Below are 23772 nucleotides of genomic sequence, written 5' to 3' on the forward strand. Positions count from 1 at the left end.
TGCATTCATTCTATAGTGTAGAGCCAGCTGAAGCTCTGAAACAAGTTATGGATAAAACTCAGTTGACGAATGTATCCCATCCCTTATTATACTCAAGGATACTCATCACCCTTCCTCAATAATTTTACTCAGTAGTGGACAAAAAAGATAATCAAAGACATTACATATTGACCACTAAGCATGTTGGGGTTATTAACTGGGATTGGGCAGCAAATGAACCACAAGGGAAAGACTTTCACTCTCTCATAGTCCACCAGCCTTATGTTCCAAATACTTCTGAGTATCTCCAGGTAACATTGAGGGAAAAACCTTGAGACACGGGAGAGTTGCTGCCAGAATAATTGTGGATAATTCTGAGCTAGATGGATCAAGGTAGGTATCACTGGTAGAAAGGTTCGGTATGGGAGTTTGTTTTCTTCCCACCAGAATTTCCTCCTCAAGTTCCACATGCCTCTCAAAACATTTTACGGAAGTTGTGGAGCCTTTGGTTTATATATCTGGCTCAAATATTTTTCTGACCCTTAAAGTCAGTCCAGTGTCAAATCTCACAATGAGAAAAGCTGTCGACAATGTGAAACACTAAGAGAAAAAGTCAATCCCATGGGACAAGTGTTCAGATTAGCTAGTTCTCCCATGATTATTTCTCACAGTGGTTTAGGCTGCCTGGCTTAAATCTATTATCATTAGTGACTCATTGGATGACTGATCTTAACCAAGGATGTGGCCTTCCCGTTGAGTTTTCTTTTACTATGGGGGAGGAAGATCCCACTTTGGCTGCAATGTATCAGATTACTGAAAAGATACAGCCACTGAAATGTGTCAATGAAAGCTAAATCTAATTTAGGATGTGCTTTTTAAAGAGCCAGGTGACTCAGATTTTTCCTTAAGGGAGAAACAGGATGGAACAGAACATATGTGCAAGCAAGGATCAGAAAAACAAATACAGCAACAATCCACAATAAATAATAATAATAATAATAATAATAATAATAATAATAATAATAATAATAATGATAATAATGATAATAATAATTAGGGTCTATACACAACATATATTGCTTCTTATCTGTTATTACTACAGTTGGCCTTTGGTATCTACAGATTCTGCATTCATGGATTCAACTATTCACAGCTTGAACATAGTCAAAAAATAAAAAAGGAAGCTGTACTTTTTACATTTTACTATGCCATTGGATCTAACAGGATTTGAGTATCCACAGATTTTGGTACTCATGGGAATCCTGGATCCAAACCCCAACAGGGAACCAAAGGCCAGCTGTTTTAAATACTGTTTCTTAAGATTATAAGGGAGCCCTCGATGGCGCAGCGGGTTAAACTGCTGAGCTGCTGAACTTCCTGACCAAAAGATCGGCAGTTCGAATATGGGGAGGGGGGGGTGAACTCCCACTGTTAGCCCCAGCTTCTGTCAACCTAGCAGTTTGAAAATTTGCAAATGTAAGTAGATCAATAGGTACCATTTAAACAGGAAGGTAACGGCGCTCTATGCAGTCATGCCAGCCACATGTCTAGGGACAATGCCAGCTCTTCGGCTTAGAAATGGAGAGGAGCACCAACCCCCAGAGTCGGATACGACTAGACTTACTGTCATGGGAAACCTTTACCTTACTAGGATTATAAACTGCTTTAAAATAAAGAATACAAATGCATATAAGCTTGAAAGCACATGCAGAATGTCTTTTTTGTGGTCCTAAGATAAGTGAAAATCGAGAGGAGGGAGAATAAAGGATAGTCAAGAGATACCAACTTGCAGCATTACAGAAAATTATAATCATTTTTAAAAAATAAATGAGTAAAAAAATAAATGAGCAATGAATAGCCTGCAATCTTGTCATATTTTCCATGTAATGTGTTTATTTATATACAGTGAGCCCTCCAGATCCATGGAGTCTGTATCCATCGATGGCTTGAAAATATTCTATGTAATCAGATGCATTGCCTGTAGAAGTGCTGGATACAACAAGACAAGCTAAGCATGGCTTCTTATCTTAACATTACCCAAAAGAAAGTTTGCACCCTGGGGGCAGTCTACCAAGATGTGTTTAAACAAGCAGCAGTGACTGTAAACACTTCTGGACATGATAGCATCCTTTTGAGGTCTGGGGAATCCTGCTTGAAAAGTCATGGGAAAAAATTTAGAAGAATTCTTGGCAGACTTCAAAGCAAAGGAACAGGCTTGCTAAACGGATGGAGTCCTGGCATTTCTTGCAAAAAAGCAACTCACAAATCAGGGTAATGCGCTTAACACTCCAGTCTTGTCCAGTCAAAATACATCGATAGCTTTATTGTCAGAACCTGCTGCCTCACATGTTGCACTGTAATCACAAAAAATGAGGAAGACAGACTGGCCTGATGTTAATATGCTCCAGGGTCACTGGAGTGATCCACATCTCATATCCTGGATGTCACCACTGATGCTCCTAGCTGTCTATGGAGTTTGATTGAAGCTTCTGCCCATTACTGGTCTCTCTGCTGGCATCAGAATGGGGCATCTGTATGACTAGCCAAAAAAAAAGGAGATGATGGTGATGATGATGTTAATAGTAATAATAACAACTCATCCCACCCCTACTAGAGCGTTTAAGTGAGTGTTGATGAACTCTTTGGAAATTGGTTCAATAAACCTATTCTAGATGGGACTAACAATTGGATTTGGGATGTTCTCTGGGGCTGCCTCTACCTATAAGCAAGGTGGTCAGGTGTAACTTTTTTTTTGTTAAAATCCTATAGGACTTTCCTAACAAAAATCCTAAAAGTTGTGTGTCCTAGCTTTTTAGCTCATTTGTGTTATTGATACAGAAGAGCCACACAATATAATATTTATTCAAGGCCTAGACCATAGGTCTTTCACATATAGGACAAACAAATAAATAGATAAAATCCAGATTACTAAATATGATACAATAGCATTTTAATGATTTATATAGTTTTTTAATAGTTTATCTCAAATTGTGTTTAATATTTGTCCTATATGTGAAATACCTATGGTCTAAGCATTGAATACTTATTATTACAGAAGAGAAACATGAATAGCACTTGGGTGAGAAGGAGGCATGTGCATTAATCAGAAAACTCATTTCAGACTGTTTCAATGATCTTAGGGCACTTCCAGACAGAGCCAAAATGCAGGATTAATATGCGGGATAAACAAACCCAGGACCTGCCAGTCACACGTTTGCTTCCCCTGCCATCCCCTCAGCCCATCTGTGTCTCGGCAAAAATGGAGGGTAGACGGGAGATATCTGCCGGATTATTTTTTTAAATCACTCAGTTATGCACTGATGCTTATATGCGCACATGCGAATATCCTTATGAAAATGAACAGATTCCTATGTGTGCATATAAGCATCAGCACATAATGGAAGGATTTTTTTTTTAAAAAAATGAAACTGAATTTCCCTCTTTGTCCAATTGATTATTCATTATCTATTTAATAGACACTTTTAGAAATGTCTAATGGCGCTCCGCTTTCCCTCTCTCGAAATCAGCTGGAAATCAGCTGTGCCTCCATGGGAGCCCGAATAGCTGATCAGCTGTTTCGGGCTTTTGAAAATGTTATATGACTGCAAAGTCATGGGAAAATCCGCTTTTCTCGCCCGGAACCAGGATAAAGGAGGACCTTTTTGAACTGGATTTTGAATTGGGTCGCTGCGATTGAGTGTTCATTTAGCACAAACATCATCACCACCCCCTCCCCCTTTTAACCTGTTCTATCCCAAATTATAGGTATTGTGTGGAAGCACCTTTAGATCTAAGTCTAAGACTTAGATGGAAATTTCAGAAATGCCAACTCTTATGGCCTTTCATTAGAATGAACAAAATGATATTTCTTCCCTATTTTTCAGTGAAATTATTTGGTACCGTATCCTTTTCTGAAGGGATCATGGACACGTCTACACTGATCACTTTAGGATAAACAATTTTTCTGTGCACATTATTAGATTTATATGTCTGGAACAGGTTTGAGGCTAGGATGATGATTATACAACCACGGAAGGAGGCCTCAAATTGGTTCCAGAAGCTGCAGTATCTGTGGCTTAACCACTGCCGGAAAATAGTGGTTTTTTCCCCCATCTTCAGGTGAGAAGCCCTTGTCTCCCGCCCAATGCACTCCAATGCAGGTGGGTGTCTAGAATGTGCTTCACAGTCTATGGAGCTGATTTCACTGAACTATGTGGTTTACATTACAGGCTCATTGGTGTGTATTAAGGGACTTAACTCAAACTTTCCCTGACTTTGCTTAAGGCACTTTATTTCCCGTTAAGATGCACTGCAGTGTGTTTGGCAGCATGCATTTTGTAGCCACCACAGTCTGAGGCTAGTTAGTTTCAAACTGGATTATATGATCCATGTAGATGTGCCCATCAACCTTGTTTTATTTGTTGAAAGGGAACTTCGGCTCCCATGTTTTCATCTTGGCAAAAGTGCAAAAGGATGGGGGCATATGATGAACTTGGAGGATTCAGTTAGACAAAAGGAATGGAATATCCAGCATTTTTCAAGCAAATGTCTAATAAAACATACAGATAAGAAAAAAAACATTCCTTATCCAGAGGGTTATTTATTTATTTATTGTGTCAGAACCGAATTGAGAATACGGTTACAATGGATAGAAAAACTACAGACAAAGTTAAAAAACTTGGCATTATACTAAATTTCCTTTGACCTGAAGCTGGCCACTTGGAGTGCCCCTGATGACGCTGTAAGAAGGTTCTCCCTTGTGCATGTGGCAGGGCTCAGCCTGCATTGTAATAAGTGGACTGTGGTTTGCTCTTCTCCACACTCGCATGTCATGGACTCCACTTTGTAGCCCCATTTCTTAAGGTTAGCTCTACATCTCATAGTGCCAGAGCGGAGTCTGTTCAGCGCCTTCCAAGTCACTCAGTCTTCTCTGTGCCCAGGAGGGAGTCTCTCATCTGACATCAGCCACTAATTAAGGTTCTGGGTTTTAGCCTGCCACTTTTGGATTCTCGCTTGCTGAGTTGTTTCTGCAAGTATCTATGCAGATCTTAGAAAGCTCTTTCTTGATTTAACTCGCTAGCATGCTGGCTGATATCTGAACAGAGATGGGGCTGGAGATGTCAATGCCTTGGTCCTTTCATTACAGACTGCTAGTTCCCAGTGGATTTCAGGTGGTGCAACTCAGGCTAAACAGTATAATTTCTCCAACGATGTAAAGCGTAGACATCCTGTGATAATGTGGCATGTCTTATTAAGAGCCACATCCACTGTTTTAACGTGGTGAGATGTATTCCACACTGGGCATGTGTATTCAGCAGCGTAGTAGTAGTTATTCAGAGGATGATAACTGGCAAAGAGCACTTGGCAATGAAACGGTCCTATAATATATTACTTGATATAACAACAACAACAACAACAACAACAACAACAAACAAACAAAACAGGAAAAACTCAGCCGCTATCAGGACCTCAAGATCGAACTTCAAAGACTCTGGCAGAAACCAGTACAGGTGGTCCCAGTGGTGATCGACACATTGGGTGCCATGTTAAGAGATCTCAGCCGGCATTTGGAAACAACAGACATTGACAAAATTACGATCTGCCAACTGCAAAAGGTCACCCTACTGGGATCTGCGCGCATCATCCGAAAATCATCACACAGTCCTGAACGCTTGGGAAGTGTTTGACTTGTGATATTATGACACAAAATCCAGCATATCTATCTTGTTTGCTGTGTCATACTATGATAATAATAATAACAATAATTACGAAGACGACGACGACGACTACTACTACTTTATTCTTATATCCCGCCCCATCTCCCTGAAGGGACTTGGGGCGGCTTACACTAGGAGCAAGCCCAATAAAACAAAATTAAAATATATCACCATAAAATATAATTGCATTAGCAATGAGCTGAACACATAAAAACATGTAAAGCATGTAAAACAGATCAAACAATCCACTGACTATAAACAAGAACTTTCAGCCACAACATTACAGCCCTTCATCTCAACAATGAACTATACTTTGGAGAAGTTTAGATTTGGATTTGGCTTACTCTGGAGAAGTCCTGCTTCAATTTGGACATTGCTTGAATTTCTCTGAAACAGCCTGATTTAGTTCTGAATTTGGCTGAATGCAGATCACATTCCTTCTTGACTGTTGATTATAGATGACTGTCTTTTCTTTGATACCAAGTCCACAAATCCTCTTTATGTGTAGACGTTCACAAAAGTGCAAGTTCCTCTCTCACAATATAAAAAGGGAAATATTCCCATGGCATCCTGCAGTGTTGCTGTTATATTTACTAAACATTTAGCACACAGATGTTATGATGGCAGTTAAAGCCATGGGAGCCAGAAGAATTTATCAGATCCCATCATTGTCTTCCTTTTTATTTCTCTTATTTCCTTTTCTTCACATTTTCCACATGTTATAAGACATGGAGAATATTCTTTAAATGTTCTTTTTTATGCAGAAATCTCCTAAACTCTGCAATTGTTCACCTGTTGACAATTTAGGACCTATACTATTTGCTGGTCATCTGCTCTATAGTATTTGCTGGTTATCAATGGCCCCTGCACCAAACAACTAATTATGAGACTGTGCTAGAAAAGATCCCATTGAGTGAACCTGGATGTTGTCTGCAATAACATGCCAAAAGGCGTGATCCGGAAGTTCCCAGCTATATTTATTAAAAGTCAAGGTTGAGTTCTGTTTTCGACTAGGGTAATGGTGGTAGTTTCATTTTAAATTTTTGTCTGTGTTTGTCTGACATCATAGAATCATAGAGTTGGAAGATACCTCATGGACCATCCAGTCCAACCCCCTACCAAGAAGCAGGAAAATCGCATCCAAAGCTCCCCTGACAGATGGCCATCCAGCCTCTACTTAAAAGCCTCCAAAGGAGCCTCCACCACAGTCCGGGGCAGAGAGTTCCACTGCCAAACAGCTCTCATCGTGAGGAAGTTTTTCCTGATGTTCAGGTGGAATCTCCTTTCCTGTGGTTTGAAGCTGTTGTTCCGCGTCCTAGTCTGCAGGGCAGCAGAAAACAAGCTTGCTCCCTCCTCCCTATGACTCCTCCTCACATATTGGTACATGGCCCTCATCATGTCTCTTCTCAGCCTTCTCTTCTGCAGGCTAAACATGCCCAGCTCTTTAAGCCGCTCCTCATAGGGCTTGTTCTCCAGACCCTTGATCCTTTTAGTCACCCTCCTCTGGACACTTTCCACCTTATCAACATCTCCCTTCAATTGCGGTGCCCAGAATTGGGCACAGTGTGATTCCAGGTGTGGTCTGATCAAGGCAGAATAGAGGGGTAGCATGACTTCTCTGGATCTAGACATTAGACTCCTATTGATGCAAGCCAAAATCCCATTGGCTTTTTTTGCTACCTCATCACATTGTAGACTCGTGTTTAACTTGTTGTCCACAAGGACTCCAAGATCCTTTTCACATGTACTGCTTTCGAGCCAGGCATCCCCCATTCTGTATCTTTGCATTTCCTTTTTTCTGCCTAAGTGGAGTATCTTGCATTTGTCCCTGTTGAATTTCATTTTGTTAGTTTTGACTCATCTCTCTAATCTATTAAGATGATTTTGAATTCGGCTCCTCTCTTCTGGAGTATTAGCTATCCCTCCCAATATGGTGTTATCTACAAACTTGATGACCCTTCTAACCCTTTATCTAAGTCATTAATAAAGATGTCGAACAGAACCAGGCCCAGGTTGGAACACGGCGGCAAATGATTTTGGTATGATATCACACAAGTCTCCTAAAACATGTTCTGCTGTCAACTACCTGTTTTGCTGTTTTGCATAGGCTCTCTTCTTATCACAAAAATCTTATTTCTTATCACACAAAGCACACAAATCATTTCTGAATGCCTGTTGACCTTACTGCAACTGCAAGGATATAACTCCTCCCAATCTGTGCATTCCCTAAATTCATACATCTTTCCCCTTTTTTCTATATATTTTTAATGTTAAATCCACAGAGATCTGAAAAATCAGGGGTTTAAAGGCGTACACCTCTGTTTTTCTGGACTTCTGAAGCACCTACACAAACCACTGATATTTCTCCATATCAATAGCTGCCATCCCCTCCCCTAAAACATACTGATGGCTTAAGTATAGCATCAGTTTGAACACACTACTTTATGACCACAGTTTTGATTTTAATAAACTGTGTATGCAATGAACATTTGAAAGCAATGCTTACTTTTCCACTAATTCTTTTGTATTGTTTTACTGTAGACTTTGCTTATATAAAGTTTGATTTATAAATGTCTCAGTCGCATGGAAACCGGCAGACTAAGGAATGGTTGGCCTTCCTCCAAGGTTAGAAAATAATTACGCTTATTGAATTGCTTGGGTCTAGTTTCATCCACTTGGGTTTGAAACAATTTATAGAATATGGCTGGTTCCTAGGAGCCAAAGTATGCGCACACTGTGTTTGGATAAGAATGATGGGAATGGTATTAATATTGTGATTGTAACACGAGTTGATCAACCAATTTGGAATGATAAGTTTTACCATTGTTATTTGAGGGAAATAACCTTAACCTTGGGTAAGATTCAGCTCCAATCCATTTCTCCAGTCCAGTGAAAGTGTTTCCAAGGAGGCCATCCTAGGCCCACATAAGCCAGAATAGAACTAAGGTTGATTAAAACACTATGGAGGGAAGAAAATCTACAAAATCTGGGACTGAAAATTCATCCCTGAACTCAGGAGCGGAACAAGGGAGTCAATCCTCAACATTTTTCTTTAAAATCTGTATGTCTCAGAAAATGATTTTGTAATATAAAATAGAACCATAAATATGCTAAATAGTTTGGGAATCTCTCAATTAAATTTAGAACAATGATATAGGTCAAATCTGCAGCATATGGTGAATGTCATAGGCAAAACATAATTAATGATTGTATTTGATGCCAAAACTTGAATCGTATTTGATGCCAATCTTGCATTATAATTCCTGGGGCAGCCCCAGATTCAACATGTTGGTGCCAAATTCAAGGTCATTTTCTAGGTGATTTGAATTTCACCCCACTGGCTTTCTTGTGGGTGCACAGGTGTTCCATTCTGACAACAGCAGGGCCACATGCAATGGCCAGGAGTTAGAACATACAGTAGAGTCTCACTTATCCAAGACTCGCTTATCCAACGTTCTGGATTATCCAACGCATTTTTGTAGTAAAGGTTTTCAATAAATCATGATATTTTGGTGCTAAATTCATAAATACAGTAATTCCTACATAGCATTACTGCATATTGAACTACTTTTTCTGTCAAATTTGTTGTATAACATGATGTTTTGGTGCTTAATTTGTAAAATCATAACCTAATTTGATGTTTAATAGGCTTTTCCTTAATGCCTCCTTATTATCCAACATATTCGCTTATCCAACATTCTGCCGGCCTGTTTATGTTGGATAAGTGAGACTCTACTGTGTATGGAAAAAGAATGTTTTGTTAGGAATGGCAGCAGTGAAACAGGCATGATTTATATCCCCCTTCCCTGCACTGATGACCCAATCTAGCTGTCTAGACTGCTGCAAAGCCTCAAGATATTGCAGAGTTTCCACTAACCTCTGTCGTATACCTGAACTTTGCTAAAAGTGGGGTAAAGTCAGTTTAAACTCAAAAACCCTGCAATACTCACAGGAAGTTGCTGTACATCACGAAGACAGCCAGATGCCCATTTCTGATAAATGTAGATAAGCCTCTAGTTTCTCCTCAGGGCTTCTTATCACTAATGTGGTAAAAACTGTGTCTGGATGACTCTGCCTAAGTGCTCTTCTACACAGGCCACAAAACATGGAAGAAACCGGGATAAAAGAAGGGAGGCTAAATTGTCATTTAACCATTCCCCTTTTATCCCAGTTTCTTCTATGAAAATGTGCACGGATTCGGATTAATAGCTGAAAAACACATGTTAAAAAGGTGCACTTAAAACCCATTTTTGGCCAAAAATGCACATATTCGCATGACTGTATATTCCTGCAGTCAAGGAAAACATGTGATTTTGTTCGTATACCCAAGAGGGTTATCTACATAGTCAGAAGAGGAATGACTTTTGACTATGGTATTGTATTGCTTGATTTTAAAATAATGGTTTTAATGTTGATATGTTTTAGAGGTAGTTTTAATGTATATGTTTATTTTATTGAATGTACGTTTTTTTGGCATCAAATTGTTGCCTACATATGTGAGCCGCTCTGAGTCCTTTAGACTTAATGTCAGGGGAAAATTTTTACCTTTACCTAAACAGAATAATAATAATAATAATAATAATAATAATAATAATAATAATAATAATAATAATATTCTTATATCCCGCTCCATCTCCCTGAAGGGAATTGGGGCAGCTCACTTGGGGACCAAGCCCAGCAATACAAAATAAAATACAATCACATAAATACATTTAAAATATAGGCATAAAATCATAAAACATATAATATACATTAAAACATACTCCAAACTGATAGCTAATAGTCAGATGCAGTGTGTATATTCAACTGGAGGCAAGGCAACTGTTATATACAGTAGAGTCTCACTTATCCAACACTCGCTTATCCAACATTCTGGATTATCCAACACATTTTTGTAGTCAATGTTTTCAATACATCGCAATATTTTGGTGCTAAATTCGTAAATACAGTAATTACTACATAGCATTACTGTGTATTGAACTACTTTTTCTGTTAAATTTGTTGTATAACATGATGTTTTGGTGCTTAATTTGTAAAATCATAACCTAATTTGATGTTTAATAGGCTTTTCCTTAATCTCTTCTTTTTATCCAACATATTTGCGGCCGGCCCGTTTACGTTCGATAAGCTAGACTCTACTGTAGTACAGTATCTTGTAAACCTCTACGCCCTGAGTCCCATCCGGGAGATAGGGCGGTATATAAATAAATTATTATTATTTATTATTTATTATTACTGAATGGTCCAGAAGAAGTGCAGTATCTGGGTATAGATGGAGGTAAAGGACAGTCATCAATTTATGCCAATTTAGTCAAGCACACATTGAAATAGCCAGGTTTTCAGATCTTTACGGAATGTGGCCAGGGTGGGACTAGTCTATTTCTCACGGGAAGAAGTTCCAGAGCCAGGGGGCTACTGCCAAGAAGGCTCTCTTCCTTATTCCCACCAACTGTGTTTGAAACAGTGGCGGGAGCAAGAGGAGGGCCTCCCCAGCAGATCTCAGAGATCGTGCAGACTTGTAGTAGGAAATGTGATCACAAAGATAAGGTGGATCCGACCGTTTAAGGCTTTATAGGTGATAAACAGCACCTTGAATTGGAACCAGAAAGATATCGGCAGCCAGTGGAGCTGTTTTAATAGGAAGATTGTCCGCTCTCTATAATTTGCTCCCGTCAACAATCTGGTTGCTGACCGTTGTACAAGTTGGAGTTTCTGGGCTGTCTTCAACGGCAGTCCCACATAGAGTGTATTGCAGTAATCCAATCTGGAGATAACTAAGGCATGGACCACCATGGCCAAGTCAGACTTCTCGAGGTATGGTCGCAGTTGGTGTACAAGCCAACTGCAACCGTACAGAAGGGAAATCACCTTTCAAATATGCAAAGCCTCTTCATTATATCACTTCACTTACTACGTTTTCACATGTTCACAGGGACACATAAACTACACCCACTGCAATAAAATTGTGACATGCACCAGCAATACTCAAAATGTTTCAGAGATGTGTTCCCAAGGGAGCTGAAACCCGCAGTGCAAAAAGGACTTCTCTGAACTGGTAATCAATCTTGCCCCTTCAGCGACGTTTTACTAGAGCTTTTGTGTCTCCTTAGTTGCTACTATTTGAAATATCTGTGCCAGCTTCTGAGTATCCTGCAAAAGAGATCATCTTTCTAATAGGCCCCAAGGTCACATTTACTAATAACAGAGACTTTTACCAACTGGCAGCTTTTCATCAAGTTCATCAAAGTTTAGCAGAGGAAAATTACCAGTTATTGCTGCCCCTCCAGCCCTCTTATATTTCTGCCAAGTAAATCGTATGCCTGAATCATGACTTAAAACAGGAAACGTCTAATTATTAAGCCAGATCTCCAACCACACTAAGGTTGCCTAAAGGACTTTGGCAGCTCAAAACAAAACCCATAGTTCTTGTTGCATTTTCACTCTCTGGTGCTAATGTTTATGGATTTGCTAAAAACAAAAGCAATACAAAGCAAAGAGGGATTATGAGACTGAAGCAAAATAGATAAAATTCATCAACCCCTGGAAGAAAATAGGAGGCCGTTTTGATAATCTGTGCAGAGTGAATGAATACAGACTTGCACATTTTGAAAGGACCCATTAATGAAAAAAACAGCAAAGAAGTGGATATAATGATGCATCAGCTTGTACGTTTTAACTTGTACTGCAATGCTTTTAATTGTAAGCCGCCTTGAGTCTCTGTATGGAGAGAAAAAGTGGGATATAAATAAACATAATAATAATAATAATAATAAACCAGTGCAGGTGGTTCCGGTGGTGATCGATACATTAGGTGCCATTCCAAAAGATCTCAGCCGGCATTTGGAAACAATAGACATTGACAAAATCACGATCTGCCAACTGCAAAAGGCCACCCTACTGGGATCTGTGCGCATCATCCGAAAATACATCACACAGTCCTAGACACTTGGGAAGTGTTCGACTTGTGATTTTGTGAAACGAAATCCAGCATATCTATCTTGTTTGCTGTGTCATACAATAATAATAATAATAATAATAATAATAATAATAATAATACTGGGGTGAGGAAACCTGGTGTTTTTTTAGATGTTTTCAGCTATAATTCCCATATGTCTTACTAGAAAATATGATAATGATTGGGAAAGTGGAGTGGATGCACACTAGGAAAAGAGGAAGATCACATTCCAGATGGATAAAGTCTTTCAGGGAAGCCTTCGACAACACATATTTCAGGGAAGTTGAGGATGTGGGTTTCTTGTTGAAGATAGGGAGATTTGGAGGTCTCCCATTTATAGAATCACTATAAATCAGGGTTGACTTGAAGGCATTTAACAACAATAAAAAATTATTTCTTTTCTATTATTATTAATAAAACTTCAATGTACACAACAACAAAAAAGGGGAAACAGGAAAGGTGAAAAATAAAATAAAGGGGGAGGTGGAGTTATTGTTAGTAGATTGAACTGTGACTAGTATTAAATATGTAGCAAAAGAAGAGGGAAGGGGTTAAAGAAAAAGAGGAAAGACAATTAACAATGTACAAAGTTTTCTGAATGCCCTTATTGTACATTGAAACAATACATTTATTTCTTCATGTTAATTACAAAGATTGTATAAAATACCAAAAAATTCTACATTTATCTACTATAGTAATGGACGGAATGATGAGGGTTTTTAATAATCTATCCCGTTTTTATTACGATTTTACTATTTATGTGTTTTAAATGCAATTTTTAATCCTGTATTTTTGTTTTAATTGATACATTGTATTACTGTTTTATCTTTTTATAGTGTGATTTGTATTATGTTGCCTATGTTTTGTTCTATGTTGTTTGGGCCTCTGCCCCATGTAAGCCGCCCCAAGTCCCCACGGGGAGATGGTGGCGGGGTATAAATAAAGGTATTATTATTATTATTATTATTATTATTATTATTATTATTATTATTATTAATGATGTTGTCACCAAACAATAAGTCCACTACTGCATCTTCTTCCAATATTATCTTACAATCTTCTAGTCTCTTGACAAATCTTATTTCTTTTTACCAACCTAGGACTGTTTTACAAGTGCTGCTGGAATCGCTGAGTATTGTCGTGATTTTGGCAGTACCTGCCCAGGGTTTGTGGGGACCTGTTGCCCAGTCCTTGTTTCCTCCCAACCTCATTACACAAGGGAAGCCTACTTAAGCCAGCTAATCCCACCTTTCATTATGGAAAGACAGGAAATCTCCCATCAATGGCAATTTTTCGGAAGTGGCAGGCTTTTTTCCCAGCTTCGCCATTGAGCCACCTGAGAAGTACATTTCTGGTGTGTGGTGGGAAGAAAACCTATCACCACTACCAAATTTCAGCCATATGAAGAGGTCCTTACTCAAGATCAAGTCATATGGTAACCCAACCTCACTTCGACCTTTCCCCCTCTCTTTCAAAGAATAATCTCTCAACCAAATGGTGATCTCATACATAAATGTATTTGTACAGATAAACATTCAATGAGCTGAATTTATGATTCTTCTACAATACTAAAGACCCTATGGAAAAAGGAAAGAACCAGCTTGGTATTTTAATGTCATTATCATCACATGTGCTGTTAAATCTATCACAGCATGAAAATAAATCTCTTGCCAGGTTGATGAAAATAAAACTCTTGTTCAGTTTGGGCTCCTAAATGTTCTGCCTTTGGATACTCCAGTTCCTGCCATTTACATTACTATCATGCCCGGGCCAAACCGAGTCAGTGGATGGATTCCAGATAATGCTGAAACCAAGTCTATTCCCCAGACAGAAAGGAAATTCTCTCCTTGCACAAGGTGTATAGAATTGGCAGGATGTTTGTTGTATCAGCTGCAGCTCCCTATTGCTCAAAGGGGAGACATCCAAGGGGGATTTGCAAGAATGCGGAAGTAGTATGGCTAAATTTTTCCCCTGCTGCTAGATAAGAAAACATAGAGACTAACTGACTAGATACCTGAGAGTTCTGATTTTTTTCTCTCTTTCTTCAAGCAAGTGCAATGGAAAACAACATCACAAAATGAAAATGCCATTATTCTGAAGACAGAAGAACTACTGTTCAAAAAGCTTGGTTTCTACTCTGTATGGTAGTTAAATGACCTTGCGCATTTTTCTTTAGTAATAAAACAACGCATGCTGGTTTCTCACAGCTTGGCCTGCTTCCTTCTTTTGGCTGAGTGCATTTGTGCATTAAAAACAATATCTTCTGATTCTATTCGTTTTATTTTATTCTCATTGTAATTTCATCATTGGCTATTTCACTTTTGTGGTATCGGCATACGCTATTCAAGAGGAATTTAACTACCACTGTTTTCTCCTGACTTTTCTCTAATGCATAATGTATGCTGGACAAAACTATGGTTCTAGCATGTTCTGCTTTTGTTCAGCAGATACATTGAATTTCAGTTTGCTTACATTTAATCTTTAACTTCTAAGCTGAAGAGCTCTGGCATCTAAATTCTACAGGAGACTCTATAACTCTTTGAACCTAAAAGCTAGATGGTTCTAGGATGGAGAGTAGTGCTATGGCATGAGCATAGAAGATACTGATTTGACCCACAAAGGAAAACAACCCCTCATTTGCCACTGCTTTGAGGTGGCTTTCTTGTATGTACCTTCTTTTATTCTGCAGCTACTCTACATCCTTTGAATTTTACTGGGGTGTCACAACACTGTCATCTATTTGTACCAGTGGTCTCCAGTATGTTCTCCATATTTTGGGATGAATCAAATGGGCTGGCCATCATATTAATTACCTGCAGTACAGTCTTTCGCTTTTACTACAGTGTTTCTGTCTTAATGACTTTTCTCATAAGTGAAATATTCTTATGATATGTTCAAAGAACAAGATTATCGGTTTAGCCATCTTGGCCTCTAGGGAGAGTCCAGATGTGCTTTCTTGTTGTTGTTGTTGTTGTTGTTGTTGTTATTGCCACAACAACATTGTATGACACAGCAAACAAGATAGATATGCTGGATTTCATATCACAAAATCACAAGTCAAACACTTCCCAAGTGTCTAGGACTGTGTGATGTATTTTCGGATGATGCGCGCAGATCCCAGTAGGGTGGCCTTTTGCAGTTGGCAGATTGTAATTTTGTCAATGTCTATTGTTTCCAAATGCTGGCTGAGATCTTTTGACACAGCACCCAATGTGCCGATCACCACCGGGACCACCTGCACTGGTTTCTGCCAGAGTCTTTGAAGATCAGTCTTGAGGTCCTGATGGCGGCTGAGTTTTTCCTGTTGTTTTTTGTCAATGCGACTGTCACCTGGGATGGCAACATCAATGATCCAAACCTTTTTCCTTTCCACAACTGTGATGTCTGGTGTGTTGTGTTACAGAACGTTGTCAGTCTGGATTTGGAAGTCCCACAGTATCTTTGCGTGCTCATTTTCCAATACTTTTGCAGGTTTGTGATCCCACCAGTTCTTTACTGCTGGGAGGTGGTACTTGAGGCAAAACTTCCAATGAATCATTTGGGCCACATAGTTGTGCCTCTGTTTGTAGTCTGTCTGTGCAATTTTCTTACAGCAGCTGAGGATATGATCAATGGTTTCTTCAGCTTCCTTGCACAGTCTGCATTTTGGGTCATCAGCTGATTTTTCGATCTTGGCCTTAATTGCATTTGTTCTGATGGCTTGCTCCTGGGCTGCAAGGATCAGGCCTTCTGTCTCCTACCCCCCCCCCCCCAATAGGTGCCACCTTGACGTGGTGGGGGGGGGGTTAACTGTTCCAATGATGACTCAGGGCTGTGCTGGCAGTAGTGTAACTACCGGCAGGTCCAACCAAGCCAGAGAGGTCTCAGCTGAGGAGCAGAACTAAGAGCACCTAACCCATTAGCATTATGGAGAATCAAACCAAAACGAAGTCTATACTGGCTCGGTCGTTGCCCAGGATAAAAAGGACCTCGGTGGATGCTGCTGATTCTGCACATCCATCAACAAGTGGGCTACAGAATCAAAATACAAATGAACAGTCACAGAAGCGGCAGAAATATACAATGCCAGAAAACCGCACAATTATTGTTGTTGTTGTTGTTGTTGTTGTATGACACAGCAAACAAGATAGAAATGCTGGATTTTGTATCACAAAATCACAAGTCAAACACTTCCCAAGTGTCTAGGACTGTGTGAAGTATTTTCGGATGATACGTGCAGATCCCAGTAGGATGGCCTTTTATTATTATTATTAATTTGCTCTTGGATCAATTTATTTGAATTTTTGGCAGACTCCTTCTCCAGGCTCGGGCTGTGGTGCAGGCTGGAGAGCAGCTGCAATGAATCACTGCAATGAATCACTCTGACCAGGAGGTCATGAGTTCGAGGCCCGCTCGGAGCCTATGTTTGTCTTGTCTTTGTTCTATGTTAAAAGGCATTGAATGTTTGCCTATATGTGTAATGTGATCTGCCCTGAGTCCCCTTCGGGGTGAGAAGAGTGGAATATAAATGCTGTAAATAAATAAATAAGTAAATAATACAATGAGTTCATTTTCTTCTTGTCGGATATCTTCATTTCATTGTCCAGATTTCACAACCAAACACAGAAATCAGAAATATCTTGGCATGGACAATCTTGAACTTTGATATATCTTGATGCTTGTGGATTATGAGTTGTAGTTATTGCTTCCAGAGCCTAATCACAGATAATGACTTTAATAATAATAATAATAATAATAATAATAATAATAATAATAATCTTTATTTATTTCAGGGGACTCAGGGCAGTTTCCAACATGAGAAAAACAATACAATAAAATACAATACAAATAATAAAACAAAACCATACAACAATTTAAAAATAATACAAGTAATAAACAAAAATACACAACATATGATCCAAACAATAAAAAGTAAAACTAGTAACAATACTCCATTTACGGGCCAATTATGGTGACCCAGTGTTTGAATGTTTTATACTTAGTGTTTGAGAATCAACAGTCAATGTGGTGACTACATGGTGATAATAAGGTGCCACTGATTGTTGTTTGCAAGATGCCATGACATCATGACTGTATAAAAAATGTTTGGTGGGATGTGTGATGGGACCACCACTCCTATATACTGCCTAGGCACTCCATCTATATAGTACATCAATAAGATAAGGTGAAGATAAGCCATTGCTATTTGTTCTGTGGACCATGGGAACCCCACAGAACATGAACGTAGATAGCATGGATGGCTTAATTTGAATTTATACAGAACAAAGCAAAAAATCTGTAGCAGTGGCTCTCAACCTGTGGGTCCCCAGGTGTTTTGGCCTACAACTCCCAGAAATCCCAGCCAGTTTACCGGCTGTTCAGATTTCTGGGTGTTGAAGACAAAAACATCTGGGGACCCAAAGGTTGGGAACCACTGATCAACACATTTGTTGTTGCTGTGGATCTCCAACTCTTTTCTGACTCATGATGACCCTAGGAATTATGATTTTCTTGGAAAGATTTGTTTGGGGTGGAGTGGAGGGTTGCCATGATTTTCCTCTGATGCTGAAAGAATGTGATTTGCCTAAGGTCACCCAGTGGACTTTGAAGGCCAAGAGGGCAGTCAAACTCTGGACTCCAGAGTCATAATCTAACATTCAAAGCACTACATTATGCTGGCTCTCTACAAAGCAGATATTGTTCTGCAAATTTACCAAGTGAGTATAGTTTGTAGGTGGAACCCTACACGATAATTTGTGGGGATTAATTTTTGGCTTGCTCCAGAACTTTGTCAGATCTGGGCAAGAGAAGAGGAAAAAACCATGGCACTGCTGTGAGATGGCTCTGTTTGGACAGGCTTACAAACAAGGATTTTATAAAATACTGTAGCTCCAATTATACAAATTTCCCCAAGTCTTAAGAAGGATTTATCCTGGCTTCACTATCCTCACAGGTCCACTGTTTGTGGAATTACTTTCCACAAGAGGTGAGACTGGCCCTGGTGTGGGTCTTCTTTCATCAGCAGACAAAAACCTCTTTTTTCTTTAAACAGGCATTTAATGGTTAACAGGTTATACAGAAGAGCTTTTGATGGGGCATATGTACTGCGTTTTATCTTTATTGTTATGTCTTTTAAATAGTATTACGCTGTTTTAAATGATACGATTACTAAATTTATTTTTTAAATGTTTGTACCATTAAGGTTTTAGTTGCATCTTCTTTTAATAATGTTTTAGGATGCCTCAGGGTTCTTGCTGGGAGGAAAATGGGATATAAATTAAATTAAACAAATAAGTAAATAATAGCAATAAATTGTTCTGCAATAACTCTACTCATGCACAGAACTTCACAGGGGCTCGTAATATAATAATCTATTTGCTATCCTTCCATGTTTTCCCATAATTGCTTCCATTTTGTTTTGGATTAGAAAAGGAATAGCTGTGCAATGTCTTGACTGGTAGCATGAGGAGACAGCTTTTGGGAACATATTTAGAAAGGGAAGACACAATGAGACATTTCTTGTCAGTGCCTTGACAACATAAATACTTATAGAGATCCTGGACTTGCTGCAGATGTCCCTGCATTTGTTTAAACTGGGTGTAGGATTATGGGATCCAATGGTAGAGACAGTTTAACTGAGTTAATCCAACATAAGTAAACATTCAATGCAAATGTACTTAAACACACACACATACACACAGTGCAGAGTTAAGTTTGTGTTAATTATTTATGTTTGCCAAACTAACCCTTCTAGATAGAAGTAACCGGAAAATGGATATAGTTTTTACTCTGGCCTGTTAAATTCTGAGATAGCTACCAAAAAATCACTTAAAAAATAAGAAAACTTCTTTCACTAGTAGTAAAATTAAATTGAAGTAGCGAGCAAACAATAACAGCTTTCTGGTTCCCTTCTATCTATATCTATAAGCATGTATTCTATAACCATACATTCCTTACGGTTTAACATGAATAGCATTTACTATATATTCAAAAGTGTATGAGAAACAACCGTTGGACTGAAAAGAAAGAATGAGAGAAACATTTTGTATATGTGTGTCAGCAAGACATAGGAGGCTTAGCTGAGATGGGTGGGAAGAGAAGTTGAGGGCGAGATGATGGGCAGTGAAAGAATCTTCTCACTTAAGTGTTAGCAGCTGTTTGCATCCAGCATGAGAAGCTTTGTAAACAGGATGTGCTTTGTTCCAAATCCAGAAGAAGAAAAAACGGTTTATCTGACCTGGGACAGATACCTCTTTTGAAAAGGCATGAGCAAGGAGCCCCTCCTATTTCAGCATGTGGGTGCCGATGTAACTATGTATGAACTGGACTCCTCCAAGGATCTGGGGTTTTCTCATTGACACAAAGTCAGCATAAAAAAATGAAGATTAAGCGGTCTATTGGCACTCTAAACTTCCAAACCATCCTTTTGAAGATCTTACACATCAGGGCCTGTGAATAGTCTCTCAACTTGTTTTGTTTGCCTTAAACGTAACATTGGAGACTGGCTGTTGAGAGTACAAGAAAGGCAAAGGCAACTTAATCTGTTTGCTTCCCTGCCCAAACACCATTGAGTGGAAAGGACATTTTTCACCTCCTTAAAATAGATCACGTTAGTGGCCTTAGCAGATTGGAGAGCTGGTCCAAAACCAACGAAATTAATTTCAGTGGGGAGAAATAAAAGCTGCTACATTTAGGCGAAACAGCTGAAATGTAAACACCTGCCTTATGTGGGAGTCTTAGACCCCTTCTACCCTGTCCTTATATCCCAGGATCTGATCCCAGATTATCTGCTTACCCCAGATTATATGACAGTGGAGACTCATATAATCCAGTTCAAAGCAGATAACTGAGGAAGGGTCAAGTTACTGCTGCTCCAGAGACTAGGACACAGAACAAAGAATCCAAACAGCCAGAAAATAGATTCCAGATAGAAATTAAGAACTTCCTGATGGTATGGGCTTTTTGACAGTGGAATATGCTGTTTCAGAATTTGATGGTCTCTCTTTCTCTGGAGGTTTTTAAATAGAGGATAGATGACCATCTGTCAGGAATGTTCTGATTGTGTGTTCCTACATGACAGAGTGGGGTTGTAATGGATGTTCTCTGGAGATCTCTTCCAGCTCTGTAATTTTATGGCTGCTTACAGTTTGGTTACAGAACTGAGTGGAAAATGCAAACTTTATGTTTTACCATTTTACCACTACCCCTTCCCCAACTTTATACAATCAGCATGTCTAGTACTCCCACTCACTCTTGTATGTTTGGTTTATTGGATTGATTTTCATGGGTTCTGTTTAATGGAGTCATATATGCTCAAGCAGCTTTTGTACTTGAACTCATCCATCAAAACCAGACATGTATATGCTTCCTTTGCATCCCCAGACTCTATGACCTCTTACGAAAGAGATGCTAAATTCAGGATGTTTAAAAATGATTTAATCCTATAAATTAGTCCAGTGTGTTTCAGAAATATTTATATGACTTTATTCAGGGGCTGTTTAAAAAGGAAAAGGTACAGTACACATACATTAGTATGTGTACTGTAATTTCAAACGGGTCATGAGCTGAATATGTAGGAAAGCTACATGAGCATATATGGCTCCATTAAACCATTAATCCAGTATAACAAACATAATGCAAAGTTATAAAACAGGAAGCCCTATATAGTTACAAAACTATTTAACAACCAACCCAAAGATATAATTACAAATTCAATTTCAATGTTAGATGTAGAAAGAGAAACATGAACACAGATTTTTTTTCCTTTGATTATTTTTTCATTGTTTCATTCAGTTTGTTTTTTCTTATAAGAGAAAAATCAAATAAAGAAAAATGAGAAGACTTTACAATGCCTTACTGAGAAGCAACCCACTTTCTGGAAGTCTAACGACATCATCAGACGGGCCCCCAAAATCACAAATCATTGTGGCATATCCAGCTGTGCCTCTCAGGGGTGTGGGGAACCCATCATCCCACACCCTGCATTGCCCGACTCACCTGGCACACCATCCATGGGGGTAAGCATCAGCCTCCTGGTTTCTCCTCCTTGATTTCAATTCTGTGGTGGAATGAAAATTGCACGTAGTTCACTTTTAACCAGTCCACACACTGTCATGCCACAGAAAAGATATGCCACACAGATCATCAATAAAGAACAAGAAGTTTACTATTCAAAGTGCAGAGCAACATGTATACAGTCATGTGAACAGTTGCATTGACTCACACAATCTCTTTCGAGAGAGACTTAAATGGTCCTTAGATTGTCCATGTAAAATGTCTTCCTTCCTTCCAGCAGCCCAGGAGCAAAAACTCTCTTGCTTAGCTCCTGCACAGAAAACCATCTGTAACTGTTGCCAAAAATCCCAGGCTCAGCTAGCTCCCTGGGTGTGGCCCAACCAATCAGCTTCATGATTTGCATTTTTCAATTAATACACACACAAACTGATTTTTACATGCCCCAACAAATTCAACACGGGAAGTAAAAGGCGAAAGATTTATACGATCTGAAGAGAAACCAGAGTATGGCGCATGTTGCCAAAAAACACCCCATCTGATGAGAACGTAACTCTCAAATCAGCTAGATCATGATCTCATCAATATTGTCATATAATGTAGTTTGAAACCAAACTGCATTATATGGAACTGCATTATATGAAAATGTAAATGAGGCCTAAGTTGCTTCTCATAGAGATGCATTTATCCTAGGATAAATGTCTAAATGTTCAACGTACCACATTTTGACATAGGCTACATAAAGCTAGTTTCAGTTTCCAATGACATAAAGTAGAGTCTCACTTATCCAAGACGTGCTTATCCAACGTTCTGGATTATCCAAGGCATTTTTGTAGTCAATGTTTTCAATATATCATGATATTTTGGTGCTAAATTCGTAAATACAGTAATTACAACATAACATTACTGCATATTGAACTACTTTTTCTGTCAAATTTGTTGTATAACATGATGTTTTGGTGCTTAATTTGTAAAATCATAACCCAATTTGATGTTTAATAGGCTTTTCCTTAATCCCTCCTTATTATCCATGATATTTGCTTATCCAACGTTCTGCCAGCCGGTTTAGCTTGGATAAGTGAGACTCTATTGTACCTGTCTAAAATAACTTTTACTCTCACACTGTCAGCATAACTTGTGTAGCTGTGCCTGTGTAAACCATACCATCAAGGTCTTTTCACATCACACATTTGTAACATAATTGTAATGCTTCCACTTTAGCTGCTGTGGTTGCTTCCTATGGGTTCATCCTGAGATTTGGTCATCTGGTCAGAGATATCAGAGAATTTTCCAGCTCAGAATTCCAAAGTCCTCTGTCCTAATAAACAATCCTGGAATCCCACAGGATGTTGTCATGACAGTTAGACTGGGCAATAGCACTATACTCTTGTAGTGTAAAAGGGACTTCTGTTGGCATTTCTTACTCACACTTGCTCTGATTCGTTTGCATCTTTCTTCCAGCCCCAATTACCCTTAGTCCCTTGCTTGCTAGATGACTTTTCCACTCAGTGGCATAAGTTGGAGAGCTTATAACTACTGGTAGGATAGCATCAAAATTATTTTATTATTTGAAATATCTTGGGGTCAGATTATTCTTACAAAAGCATAGAAAACAGTGCAACCCCCCCCCCCCAAAAAAAAAACCAATTAAAAATGGTGGCAGGAATTAATAGGGATTTGGTTTAATACTTTGGCTGAGTTCTGGCCAAATAGGTTCTTCAATAGTTTGTAGCTACTAGATATTTGAGAGGAGATGGCGGAAGTGATTCTCTTTAAAGGAGCTACAGTACAACTCCTTATCATGGATTCGATCACCAGAGTTACACTTATCTATGCTCCACCAAATAATCACATAGAATCATACCTATGTGCCACAAAACATTTGCATAGAATAAAACCTATGATCTACAAAATATGCCTCTGGAAGTGTTTGTGGAACTCTCTAGGTTCTCCAGTGTGATTCTAGGGTATGCTTTCAGCTCAATATAATGTCCACAATTTTAGGTATTCACAGGTATCTTGGAACATATACCCTGTGATACAGGGGTTGCATTGTGTTCAATGTGCAAAATATACGTATATTTGCGGGTAAGGTTCAGCACCTCAGATAGCTCCTTTAACATTCAGCCG

At 38.9% G+C, this 23772-nt stretch overlaps 1 long non-coding RNA gene across 2 annotated transcripts; it reads right to left on the bottom strand.

Moving 5' to 3' along the window:
• Positions 1-1852: 1852 nt before the first annotated feature.
• On the bottom strand, positions 1853-23149 carry LOC134293416 (uncharacterized). Of its 2 annotated transcripts, none has more exons than XR_010000390.1 (3): positions 22807-23149; positions 21628-21688; positions 1853-2518 (listed from the first exon to the last, which is right to left on the bottom strand). It is a non-coding gene; the product is annotated as an uncharacterized LOC134293416 (long non-coding RNA). The 2 variants fall into 2 exon arrangements; XR_010000391.1 differs by having other exon boundaries at positions 21488-21688.
• Between the last annotated feature and the right edge of the window lie 623 nt (positions 23150-23772).

The sequence above is a fragment of the Anolis carolinensis genome, chromosome 1, assembly GCF_035594765.1.
Source record: "Anolis carolinensis isolate JA03-04 chromosome 1, rAnoCar3.1.pri, whole genome shotgun sequence".
In the NCBI taxonomy this organism is placed as follows: Eukaryota; Metazoa; Chordata; class Lepidosauria; order Squamata; family Dactyloidae; genus Anolis; species Anolis carolinensis.